This window comes from Chenopodium quinoa, unplaced genomic scaffold, assembly GCF_001683475.1.
Source record: "Chenopodium quinoa cultivar QQ74 unplaced genomic scaffold, ASM168347v1, whole genome shotgun sequence".
Taxonomy (NCBI): Eukaryota; Viridiplantae; Streptophyta; class Magnoliopsida; order Caryophyllales; family Amaranthaceae; genus Chenopodium; species Chenopodium quinoa.
The window spans coordinates 2,693,150-2,706,749 of record NW_018742770.1 but is presented as its reverse complement, the minus strand read 5'-3'; positions in this window follow the sequence as shown (position 1 = coordinate 2,706,749).

Here is a 13,600-nt window from a genome sequence, read left to right as displayed (position 1 = left end):
TATTTATTATTAAAGTAGAATATCCTAATAGACATTCCTAATTCATCAGAGTCATGTGGTGTTGAGTGTGTGACATGGCATAATAAGACCGTAATTGGATGACATGTCTTAATGAAAGGGTATTGATGTGACACATATACTTTTAGGAGAATTCCTTTTAATATAATAGTTAACAAAACAACATATCTATTTTATTTAAATAATTGGTCCACTTTCCATTTACGATCCTTCATAATTACTTGATTTACATTCTAATTTTGGAAAGATTTTACAATACTCGATTCATTTCTCACTACTAGTGGATTGCAACATAATACTATTTCTCCTTATATTATACCACAACTTTTGGTTATTTCAATTTTTTATTTTATCAACTCCCACTATCTCCATCATATTCGATTACTTACTCCTATATATAATACTAATCACAATGTCTAATGTTAATATGTATTTATTATTAAAGTAGAATATCCTAATAGACATTCCTAATACATCTTCATAATAGACATTCCAACTAGTTAATATTTTAGATTATTGAACGCCATTACGACATTTATTTTAAAATCTATAAATCTTTCGGTTCTTAATACTATCAACCTTTGCCTACTATTAAAAGGTCACAATACTTGCAAAACAATATTTATCTTAATGATCAACTTAACTTTCACTCTTAACAAACAATATATAACACTGGAGTGTGTTATATTGTGTGAACCTAACATTTCTTAAATGCCTTTTTGAAACTGTTGTATCTAATGTACGGGGTAGACAGTGAGAATCTTTAAATGAAATTAAACATTTGACATCCAAATATTCACGTTTTATAATTTTGTTAATTATTAGTCATTAAGTTTCTAATTGAAATATGAAATATGTGATTATGTCAAAGGATCATTCATTTACTTTTATCTTTTAACTACATTTGGATTACTATCTTTCATTGTATATATTAAGGATCACATTTGTTTAAAATTTTATATTGTTCAATATTTATATTGCCAAATTCACTACTATACACATCATTCATATAAGTCAATTCCATTCTACTAATTTTTATTAGAGCATATTTCTAGCTTTGCATATTAGTCAAATCAATGATTACTTGACTACACTTATTAAAATTTCTTTACAATATCGATTAAATAACATTGAATATGATAAATAGAATCATTACCACATAAAGTTATCGTTATGCTCATTTGGAGCAGTGAACTACTTAACCTTTACGACGGTATAACATTATTACTTGTTAATCTCTATTGGAAAACGATGTTTACTAAAGTTTTTGACCATGATCTAATATAGTCTTCATAAAATCAAAAAACACACAAAGCTTTCTATTATCTAAGCACCATTTCACATTCATTTAATGCATTATTTATAACTTGTTGACCAAGCAATGTGTTGAATGACTTACTCCATTCTATAAATAGAGGGGGAGTAGCGGTTGTTTAGTAGAAACTACAAATCTCTTTTCCTCCTCAATACAAACTAGTCGTAACATTTCTTCTCCATTTTCTTTCTTCTGTCCATCTCTACTAGCCATGGCTAGAGGAGCAAGAACCAGAAGTGGAAGACTTGGTCTCATGTTTTTCACTACACCAACTGGCCTTGTCTCTGAGATGGATTTTACCTCTTTTCAATATCTTTTCAAAGATGCAGTAGATATAAACAATTCCACAGTTATGTCTACTGAAACTATTGCTTATCTAATACTTAACCCTTCGTTCCCAAGCAACATCTCATTAAACAATCTTTTAATGAGGCCTAATGGTGATAACGGTGTAGTCCGACCAGCTCATTTACCTAATTATCACGATACATACCCAATTCGATCTGAATTTCATTTATTTCTAAATTGGTGTCTTGGCTACACACATTGTAACCCAAATAATTTAATACCAGCATTGCATGTTCTTGATCCTATGCCAGTCATAAGTTTTGATGCTCCTGTTTTGACCTTAGACAATAGTCCGCTTAGGATGTTGGTAGGGCCATTCACCGATGCTTTTCAAGTATTGAAATCCATGTTCTTCATTTGTGGGTTGCATTTGACAGTTGCAATGAGTTTGTTGCTGTTATCATATTGTTGATTTTACTTGTTTTCAAGGTCAAAGATCGGCATCACTTGTCAATCCCCCTTGTGTTGTTATGCCTAATGATACTATTGTGTGTTGTTGGAACGTAAGAGGTCTATCTAGGCCTTCATTTATTGAACATTTTCAAGTAATGTATGAACGATACAGGCCTAGTATAGTTGTCTTGTTGGAAACTAGGCAAAGCGTTGAAAATGTTCATCTTATTGTGAGGGAACTCCTAGGAAATTTTCGCTTTTCATTTGCATCCCCTATAGGTCTTTATGGTGGTGTTGTTGACCTTGTTGTGCTTTGGAAGGATGATCTAATTGCTGCAGATCAGAGGGCAATTAACTCAACTTTCGTGAAGATGGATACATACTTTAAGGTATAGTACATCTTAGATAATCTTGTTTGATATAAGTATGTCGTATTCACTTGGAACCTTATTTACATATCTAAATATGTACATTTTTATTGACCATATAAAATATATATTCTTACTTGTAGGGGCATCCAATTGCTAGGCGATCATTATTTTAGATGTTATGGCCATTGCATGTGTGGTTGAAGGCTTCTCAAGTGGATCATCGATGATGAAGTTGCTAGTTTCTTATAAATAAAGTGTTGTGTTGTATTATGAATTTTAATAATTTGGTTTTCTAGCATGTACTAAAAAGTTTAATATTTTATGTTTATTAAGTGTTTAATTTCTAATTCCGTTGTTTGTTGCTTAATATAATTTGGTTTTCTAGCATGTACTAAAAAGGAATGCATGAACTTTTTAGCCCATAACTTCTTGAAATACCTGTCGAATTCCTTATGAAGTCTATATAATTAACTTCTATATAGTAACTAATTGTAGTTCTTATCAATTTAATGCTATTAACAGTTCTTATCACATAAGCGGCATTCATGCATTAACTACAACATGTTTTTATGGATTATTGGAGATTGAGATGCTAATGTGCTACAACATGTTTGTAACACTGAATTTTATTTTTAAAACATCTTTAAACCGAGTAGGATTAAGTATTAAGCCACAACATCATACGTAGCAAACGATTACATAAGCAATAGAAGTTAGATAATGAAAATAAATATTACAAAGAGTAATATAACTAAGGCTACAACTAGGCAGTTGATCCGTGCCCTGAAGTTTAAGTTCCTCATATTAGCCTTCTGATTAAATTGATCAATCTTTGAATCTCCCTAATTAATTCCCCATTCTCCATTTCAAGCACCTCTTTTCTCTTTGTAGTATGAGAATTTGTTCATGAGCCCCTACAAGAGTTGTTGGTAATCTTCCTCCCACTTAAAAAATCTGCAATCCTTGGCTCTATCCTGGATTATTAAAGAAATTTATAAACTTAGTGATTTTTTTTTTTTTTTAAACAACTTAGTAATTAGTTAATAATACTATTTTAAGTTTTATAATCAAATACATATTTTGTAAATTTAGACGTTACCTTCCAAAAGGGGCAGCTGTAGAATCGTTTTCCAACATTTGGACCTCTTCGGACTGTTGCGATTCTAGCGTGCACACCATGGGTGCAAGTGAGATGAGTCGCGAACGAAGAAGTTGAGCTTGAAGAACTCATTGCTGTGTTATTGTATTTTTCCTAATTATAGAAATGTATATGATGCTATTTTATAGAATTTTTTTTCAGTGGGGTGCGTGTAGTACAAGATATTAATTTAGTTAAATAATAAAAGAAAAATCCCATACATTCTTTGTATCATACAAAATAATATAGGCTAGTTGGTAAATATTTATTACCTTGGACTTTTTACTACTTGTATCTACTAATTTGATGAAAATAATGAATTGTAAAATCCCTTTCATTGTCTGTATCAAGTAAATAATATAGGCATGTTGGTAAATATATATTACCGTAGACTTTTACCTACTTGTATCTACAAATTTGATGAAAATAAAGATTTGTGCGAAGATTTATATCCTTAACAAATATATTGAGATAATATTGTATCATAGTATGATTTGACAGAATATTTAGATTTATTTTTTCCATAAATTTATCTCTTGTATATTAGTGAATTTCGTAAGATACTACTATATCTTTTTTATACAAGGACTAGGACTTTGTAACTACTATATATTCGTAATCAATAAGAAGGCAAGCAATAAAATACTAATTATTCTTTATTCATTCTAATTTATCCTCATAAGGCTTGTGACCATTAAAAATAACTTAAGTAAAGATTTTAATTATTAGTTTACAATTATTATAAAGCATAAGTTTACAAAGCTTAGTCGGTTCATGCAATATTCGAATATTAATGTATGGTCAATATGATTAGATACAATATACTTTTAAGCATTTTTATTAATTTTATATAAATTTCAATTTCATTCAAGCCCTAATACAATAGACTAGTCAAAGTTTACATATGTCTAGTATTCATAAAGTATTTGACAGATGGTAACTAGTAATCTATCTTCATTTCTTGTGTCTCACATGCAAAAATCTTTTTTAGATTTATTTTTAGGTTTCAATTTGTAAAAATGGATATGGTATATATTTATTGTTTTTGCTAATTATTGAAATTAAGAAATTTCCCTTTGAAGATTTTGACTATTATTTAAATCCTTTTGCAAGAGTAGGTGGGAAAAACTTTTATTTTTGGAATTTATTTTCACAATGATGGCTTTTTATAGTTACAAACATTGTTTATAATAGTATATTGATAACATAGATTAATATAATAAGATGCATAATTACAAGTAGGATTTGAACAATTTTAGTTTTATTAGTTACGAGCTAGATTCTAATTTCGATCATTCACTAACACAACCACTCTAACGATTATATTTTTTTTGTTACGAGTAGATTCTAATTTGGATAATTCACAAAACAACCATGTCACTATAACGATTGTAGTTTTATTTGTTACGAGGTAGATTCTAATTTGGATAATTCACTAACACACCCACTCTAACGATTATATTTTTATTTGTTACTAGCTAGATTCTTATTTGGATAATTCAATAACACAACCAATAGTTTTATTTGTTACTAGCTATATTCTTATTTGGATATTTAAGTAACACACAACCACTCTACCTATGAAATTTTTGTGATCTATAGGTAGTCTTGGTCAACAAGTTAACATTAATGTGATCTATAGGTAGTCTTGGTCAACAAGTTAAGTAATAAAATTTGATCCAATAAAAATATATGCACTGCCAATATGTTTGACCAAATTAGTCAACATTGAGTACATTCGTGGTCAACAAGTAATGTAATTGATTGGTCCAATGGTATCACTTGATTTTAACAGCAATATTTATTGTACACCAATAATTTAAAATTATTATTAAATTACCTACAAGCTTTCTCCGTTAGCTTAGATTACTTGCAAAGGTTTCTATGTACAGAATCCGCAATTCAAGTTGCAAGCAAATACAGTCAACTGGCTATTGACTTCATCCCTTGATCATAATCATCTCTTCCCAGGTAATTATATGTTTCTTCTTATTAGCATTAAATTTGTCACACTAGAAAACATCATATATGTGAAATCATTAATAATCTTATACATGAATATGGATGTTTGATTTAATTTTCAATTACACAATTTATAACAATATTTGGTTGATAATGATTCAATTCGACATATTCTATAGGCAAAGCAATACAATTCTAAATCTTCTTTATTCATTCTAATTTATCCAGTTGGGGCTTGTGGACCCAAAAAAATTAAAATAGAGTAAAGATTTTAATTATCAGTTGACAATTATTATAAAGCATAAGTTTACAAACATTAGTCGGTTCATGCAATATTCGAAAATTAATATGGTCATTAGATTATATGCAATATACTTTTAAGCATTTTTATTAAATTTAGTTTAAATTAAATTACATTAAAAGCAAATTTTATGGTGTCATATCTATTTTATAGTTTGTTCTTGTTAAGGTTAGGCAATGTCTATGAATATAAATAATTATTCAAGTTACCCATTGCAGTGAAGATAAGGTCTTATATACAGCTGTGTTTTTTATTTTGGTAGAAACAATATGGATGAAATTTCAACTCCTTGGTTTCAATTCATGGTTAATGAATCCACAAGAATACGCTTGGTGAGTTCTGTTGATTAAACTTTAAGATTTCAACCCTCATTTATATATCTAGTATATGATATTAACATTAATTATCAGCTTGTTCCAGATAGGGTACGGGATGTTCTTCAACGCAATACTGGGAAATATTTTTTATCTAAGGGCAACCATGGTAGATCTTATCCCGTTATTCTCAGATTAAAAAAAATTGGTAAGAACTGGAAGTGTTTCATTGAGGATGGTTGGACCAATTTTTTGGAACAAAATGAAATTTTAAATGGAGATATAGTAGAGATGTTCTACTGTGGACATTTTATTTTCAAGGCCAGAATATTTCGTGTAGGATTGGAGGTAATTGGAGAGACTGGGGAAGACGTAGATAATTCTGAAGTGGACAATGATCTCAGTAATTTTATTGATAACGACCCACCAATATTCACAACTCGATTTACTAAACCATACATAAGTTGTGGTAATTTGGTAAGGGTACAAAATCAAACTAGTATTATCTAATTATGCTTGTTACATATATTTTATGTCGTTATTATAATTTTAATTCACCTATAAAATAATTATACTAATATAATTTATCATCATATATGTGAAATGATAGTACGTTCCGGTTCAATTTGCAAGGGAGAACATGAATGGATACCCCACGTCATGTAACGTTGACATTCTAGTGGGTAAATCATGCAAGACTTGGAAGGCAATTATGAAGATCAAGTACGATCGAAACGAAAATATAAGTCACTGTATAATCACAAAAGGTGTCAAATCAATGATCCAAAAAGAATCTTTTACCGAAGGACAGACGGTGACGGTCGAGTTTTATGGTGATGTTAATCCTCCGATATTCTACATACCCGCCATAAATATTGTTGATGTTGTGTATCGCACTACTTAAATTAAGGTTAACTAAAAGTTTGTAATAATCGTGACTTATGTTGTTTTAATTTATATCCGACGTATTGCTCTTATGTAACAACAATTTTAGTTTTTAATCTAATCTAGATGAATTAATGTGAATTATTTCTTGCATGACAGTATGAAAAATGATAGTTTAATATGACAATCCCATAAAAATTATATTTGCCATTAGTTGTTTGGTTTAAAAAATTTTGTAACTATTCAAAGAATTTTGTTTCAACTAGATTTCAATGTTAGGTTTAAATAATGAAATATTTTCCAATTTTTGTAAGAATAATATGGATAGGTTTAAATGCAATTAATGCAATGCATAATATCAGAATACTATATTAAATATTTTCCAATTAATGCAAGCGTGTTTGAGTAACAATCGAATTAAATTTAACTTATGGCCTTACTCACATAAAACATCAATGCCATTTTACTCCCTATGATCATAGTTGTGGAGATTAATAACACATATATAAGAGTATGAGTATGTATGTCTTTTTCCCTTTTTGATTAATTAAAATATTTTATGCATTAGATTAAAACATCACCGCCATTTTACTCCCCTTTTTCCCTTTTTTTCCTAGGTCACTCACAATATATGTTAATTCCCGTGGAAATTGAGAAACGAGGGATTATTTAATAATAATTTGAAATGTTGCCTTGATTAAAAAAAAAAAAAATTTACATGCTGTTGAAACTGTGCAAAAAGTAGTTATAAAATTTTTTAATTAAAAATCCATAGAAAAATTACGGAGTATATTTTAACATGAAAGGATTATGCAGTAGAATTGAGCAATTTGTTGTCATATAAAATTTTGTCTTCAATCACTATAAAACCGTAATTAAATTCAATCTTTGTACGTACGAGTACCTAAATATTATTTTTTAAAAGTACGAGAATAAGTTCCATTTAAACACAACTCTATAAACCGATAGTAAATTAAGATACGCGTTACCATTAATCGATAACTATATTGATTTACTCTAGTTTAGTTTTCTAAAACCGTTACTTTTTTTTACTCTAAATGTTTATCCACCTCTTTTATATTATTTAATTTTAATTTTGTTGTATTTTAAAACTCCTTTTATTTTTCTTAGATGGTATTTTTTTATATATATGAAAAAACCTCTAATCATTTTTATTGTTATTATTATTGGCCGATAAATCGTCAAAGGGGATTATTAATATATAGTTTATTATTATATACATTAAATTCAAATTATAGAACTTAATCCTCATAGTGGTTAAATGTTTGTATATTTCACTTATACAGTTAAAATCACTTAGTTAAATGTTTCATCAGTTGTAGAAACGTTGCCATAAATAAAATAACTTCAAAATATAGCTTTTTTGTTCAAATTCAGAAATTTTGCCATAAATAAAAGTACTTCATAATCTATCTTCAAAAATTTTCCCAATTAATGTTTCACCAAAAACAAAAATTTTGCCATAAATGAGTATTAATCTGAAAGGACGTTTGGAATAAAAGCCATGCAAATTAATTTGACTTTAAAGCATTTGTAGGCAATAGGGTACTCATGACATAGCTACATAATTTGAAGAAAACCTTCCTTGACTTGAATAATTATTGCATTATTTAATATAGGTAAGGTGTGTTAAGATGCATAAATTGATTGTCCAAATACAAATCTGCCACGTCCATGAATTCTTGCTGACCAACTAAGACTATTAAAGGAGTCTTTCTTGCATGTTGACATTTATAGTTAAAAAAATATAAATTAAATGGGAAAATAGTTGCATGTACATAGCTGACCTAGTTAGAGAATTCTCAAGTGTAGCTATCATTATTCATCTGCATTTTACCAAAGCTTCACTACCACTACTAATACACTGTGCGACCTATAAACTGAAGTTTTAAAGCATTTGTCGGACTATATTCTAGTAGTTGAACATTATATTCCTTGAAGCAAATAGTGTTAAGTGGTTGTTTTATTTCCCAAAAATATTAGGGTTTCTTAGTGTGAAGAAGTCTAGGGTTTTATAGTTTGGAATCAAAGTTAAAAAAACAACAAAATGTTATTTACAAGATAATTTGAAGTTAAAAATACTATATTTATTTTATCTGTTTATTGAAACAAAATATAGGATAAATTTGTGTTAAAAGTATATTTAATATTTGTTAACAAGTAGTAATTTATCAACATGTGTATTTTGGAGGACTTTTGATTTAATTTAATTGTACTTTGGGATTTAATCTGTAATCGATAAATTACAGAAATCTTGATATATATAAATCGTTACCAATGTTTATCCAAATTTGTTGTTCATGTGATACCCTTAGTTATTTGATGTATATATCAATTAATTTCGCAAGTGATTACTGAAAGCCATTATTTTATTTGAAATGCATGTGTCTTTATCGAGAATATTAAGGGACTGTTCTCTTCCGTTGAAATTCAGTTCAGTTCAGTTCAGTTTAGTTCAGCTCTTAATTTACGTCTAATGATATTGCTAATGATATAAAGCCAAAGTTTATTCTTTTAAGCTCTTATTACAACGACAACAACAACAACAACAACAACAACAACAACAACAACAACAACAACAACAACAATAATAATAATAATAATAATAATATTCAATAAGTAATAAATAATAATAATCATAATAATAATAACAATAACAATAACAATAACAATAATAATAATAATAATAATTAATAATAATAATAATAATAATAATAATAATAATATTATTATTATTATTATTATTATTAATATGTACATTTGTATATACACATATGTATAGTAATAAATAATCAATAAATAATCAAAGATCACTAATCCGTAATTAAAAATCACTAATTAATAATTTCAGTTCAGTTCAGTTCAGCTGAGTTCAGTCAATCGGAACAGGCCCTAAGTGTATTCATTAGTTTTTTGCGAATGTGTAAATATTATATATTAACAATCACAATTTCTAGTAATTAGTAATAATTATTGTGATTTGTTTGTGAAACCATTAAACCCATTGAAGATGGCCTGGTATGTGATTTGAGGTGTCCAATCCGAATTGAACACAAAAATAATATCCATTTCGGAGTTTTACCGATCCTATTTGATCCTAGGAAATCAAGAACCAAAACTTTGTACCCAATAAGAAGTTTAATAGTTAAAAATTATTCTTATTTAAAAATCACCGATACAAATATATGAACCGAATTGAATTTTAAACTAGACATTTCATCTATCCCATAGACTTACATCTAAAAATTGTGAACTTTTTTTTTACACTATAAATATTATTTTATTTTTATTTTATAATCAATTAAGGAGGTCTATTAGTCACATATGTTTAATTATTTTTGGTTTTTAATTTATTTTGGAGCATTAATTTCTACATTTTCTGAAATTTCTAAATCAGTCGCAATTTGTTAGTTATCGAACTTGCTAAATGAAATATAATGAAATGCCAACAAGATTCCTTAATGTACGTAGCAAGACTTAACACGTTGTTAATTAATGTACATACCTCTAGTTAATTAAGTTACAATGAATTGTTAATAACTGTTTATATCTTATGAAATTTAGCTCCTAACTCATTTATCAAAATCCGCTGCATTTTGTTAGTTGACGAACTAGCTTAAGTAAATGACATAGAATCACATGCCAACAAGATTCCTTAATGTACGTATTAACACTCAACACGTTGTAAATTATTGTACATACCTCTTCTAAATCGAATTAGTTTTATAGCCGAATATAATTTTTAGTTTAGATTAAATGATAATAACTGTTAATAACTGAAGAAATTAGCTCCTAACTCAAATTCCTGATCTAAAATCAATATTATTGCTTCGATCGTGAAATATTCATTGACTTCCTTAACATAACTTCATTTTAAGTTACAATTTTAATATTGTGGGTCCAGAACATATATGTTTATAGTACTCTTTATGAATTAGTTACTACTAGGCTATTATATATAGGTTACACTAGGCCATTGAAAAATCATCAACTTGTAAACAAACATTTTCAGCATTATTAGAGTTTTTTAGCTATGTCCAAAAATTCCCCTATCATCATGTCTTCTTCATCTTCCTTACCATCAATTTCAAGCCCTAGCAAGAAAACTTGTGGTCGTTCTTTAGCTTCACGACGCATCCAGCGCCGTAGGACTTACCCCACTCGTCTGCCAAATAAGAGATCCAACCGAACCTCCTCTTTGATAGCAAAAAGTCTAGCTCGAATCAGAAGGTAAAAATCTAGGGCAATAACCAACAACTTAGCTCTTCAGGAAAACAACGTTCCTAAAGTAGCCATCTTAGGTCAACTTAACAATGCTCCTGTTGTGGCCAACCCTGTTCCACTAATCAATTTAGCCCATAACTTGGCTCCTCCCAACTTGATACCTTTACCTCGTGGGGGTTTTTCCATAGTGGCTGTAATTCCAGCTGAAAACATGCCTAAAAACCGTAAATTTCCAGCTCTAGATCAACCCCCTTATCTACCCTTAGAAAATAACGGTCCTTTGATGCCTTTGTATGCTTTCACAGTGAAAAGCATGGTACCTGGTGACCTAGGGGTGATTTATTATGTTAGAGGCAACGAGACATTTCAGCGTGTCTATTATGATTACGCTAAGAAATGTGATCGGTTTCCTCATGACTTAATGATCATGAAAAAGGTTCTTTCATAGACATAATGGACACCCCAATTGGCCTTAATTTGATCAACTCTGATACACTCGAGGTCATTAGCACGGTAATTTTTTTTTAAATCATGATAAATAATGTACACGATGATTTTTTAATTAATGTTTATTTACATACATATAATAATTATTATTTATAATCATTAAAAGTGTTGTACTAATGATTTATAAATTTTGTTGTAGAAGGCTGATTGGAACCTCAACACTAGGGTTAAACATTTCTATGTGAGGGACCACACTACTAACGCTACACATTTGAAGTTTAGTGGTGAATTAGGTGGGAAATTGAGTGATTTGTATGACATGTGGGCTGAGTATTTTGTTCTGGATCCTAGCAGAATGATTGTTAGCCACGAAAACAATATCCTTACCACCTATCACACAGTGGCAGATGCAAAGATCAGGAATGAACAGGATGTGCTTGTTTTCCCTAACATATAAATTGTTAGAGTAATGCATGGAATGGTAGTATTTCCAAAATTTTCAAGAAGTCAGTTGTAATGCAGTATCGGCTATGTTGTCCCTTAAATTTCTCTAGTGTACTTAGTCTGTGTTTATGTAGGGTTCACTGTTGAACCATTGCTTGGCATTATGTTTTAGTTCCTTTGGTAATTATGTTGATGAAGTTGTCTTATAAGTTTAAGTAGTTGCTAGTATGCTATCTCCTATTGTGTCTTAACTGTCACAGTTGTAAGCTATGTGAATGTGTGAGGTTCCATAGTGTATGAAATATCTATGTAAGAATTAAGCTTTTTATTAATGTTTATGTTTTTAATTAGTGGTGTAATTAATATAAATTGCTGACTCAAATTAAACCAAATAATTAAAAGTAGTAATAATTGGATCATTTAATTATTGGAATACATTGCTAATTATAATATTGACTAATAGTTGAGTGATATATCAAAATTGGCATAATCACATTTCATAGTGAAAACAATATAAATGAAGTAATTGAACTGTTAGGTAATAAAGATATGGTTTGGTTATGTAAAAAAAAAAATATGGTTTGGTGTATGTAATTTTATAATTTTTTAAAAGGGTTATAAAGATTTAACTAGAGTACTTATCCAAAATATTGATGATAGGAACGACTAAATTTTTCGACAAAATAGAATAATCTATAATCAAGTCGAGTAGTTCTTAGTTGTTGAAAAGATTTCAATACATTAAAAATTTATTTGAATTTTATTATCAATATATTAGTAATATGTTTCATACAATTGTTTGTCACTAATATATTCGGTTGAGGAGATTAGAATTAAGTTACATGCACATAGACTAAATTTAGATAAGAGCTTTAAAGGTACTTGTTGCAAATTTAATAAATTCTAAAGAGGCTTTTTTTTATTTATTTTTTTATTTTTATTTTTTGGAAAAAGGAATAGTTTAGCATTAAGTTGTTTTAATTAAAAACCAAACAATAATTTTGATTGCATGTCTACACAGATCCTATAAATATAGAGCATTAACCTAAAATTTATTACTCATACACTTTTCAATTCCAAATATTATACATACCACTTAATTTTTCTATTTTGTATTGAATATTTCTTCTTTTATCAAGAATTCTAAAGGTAAATCAATTATTGTTAAAACAACTGTTTTAACAATTATTGTTAAAACAACTGTTTTCAAACCATGTCATAAGGTTATACTCCAAGTGAATTGTGTTACCTTATTGTATTTTAATTGTGATTTTAATTTAACAATTAATCTATTTAATAATTTTTAAAACTAGTTACCCTTATTATAAATTGAAAACCGTCTAACTTTAAACGGATTATATAATTATCCAAATATGCTCATACTTTTTGGATAGTAGCTGTAATTTTGTTTGAGGGAAA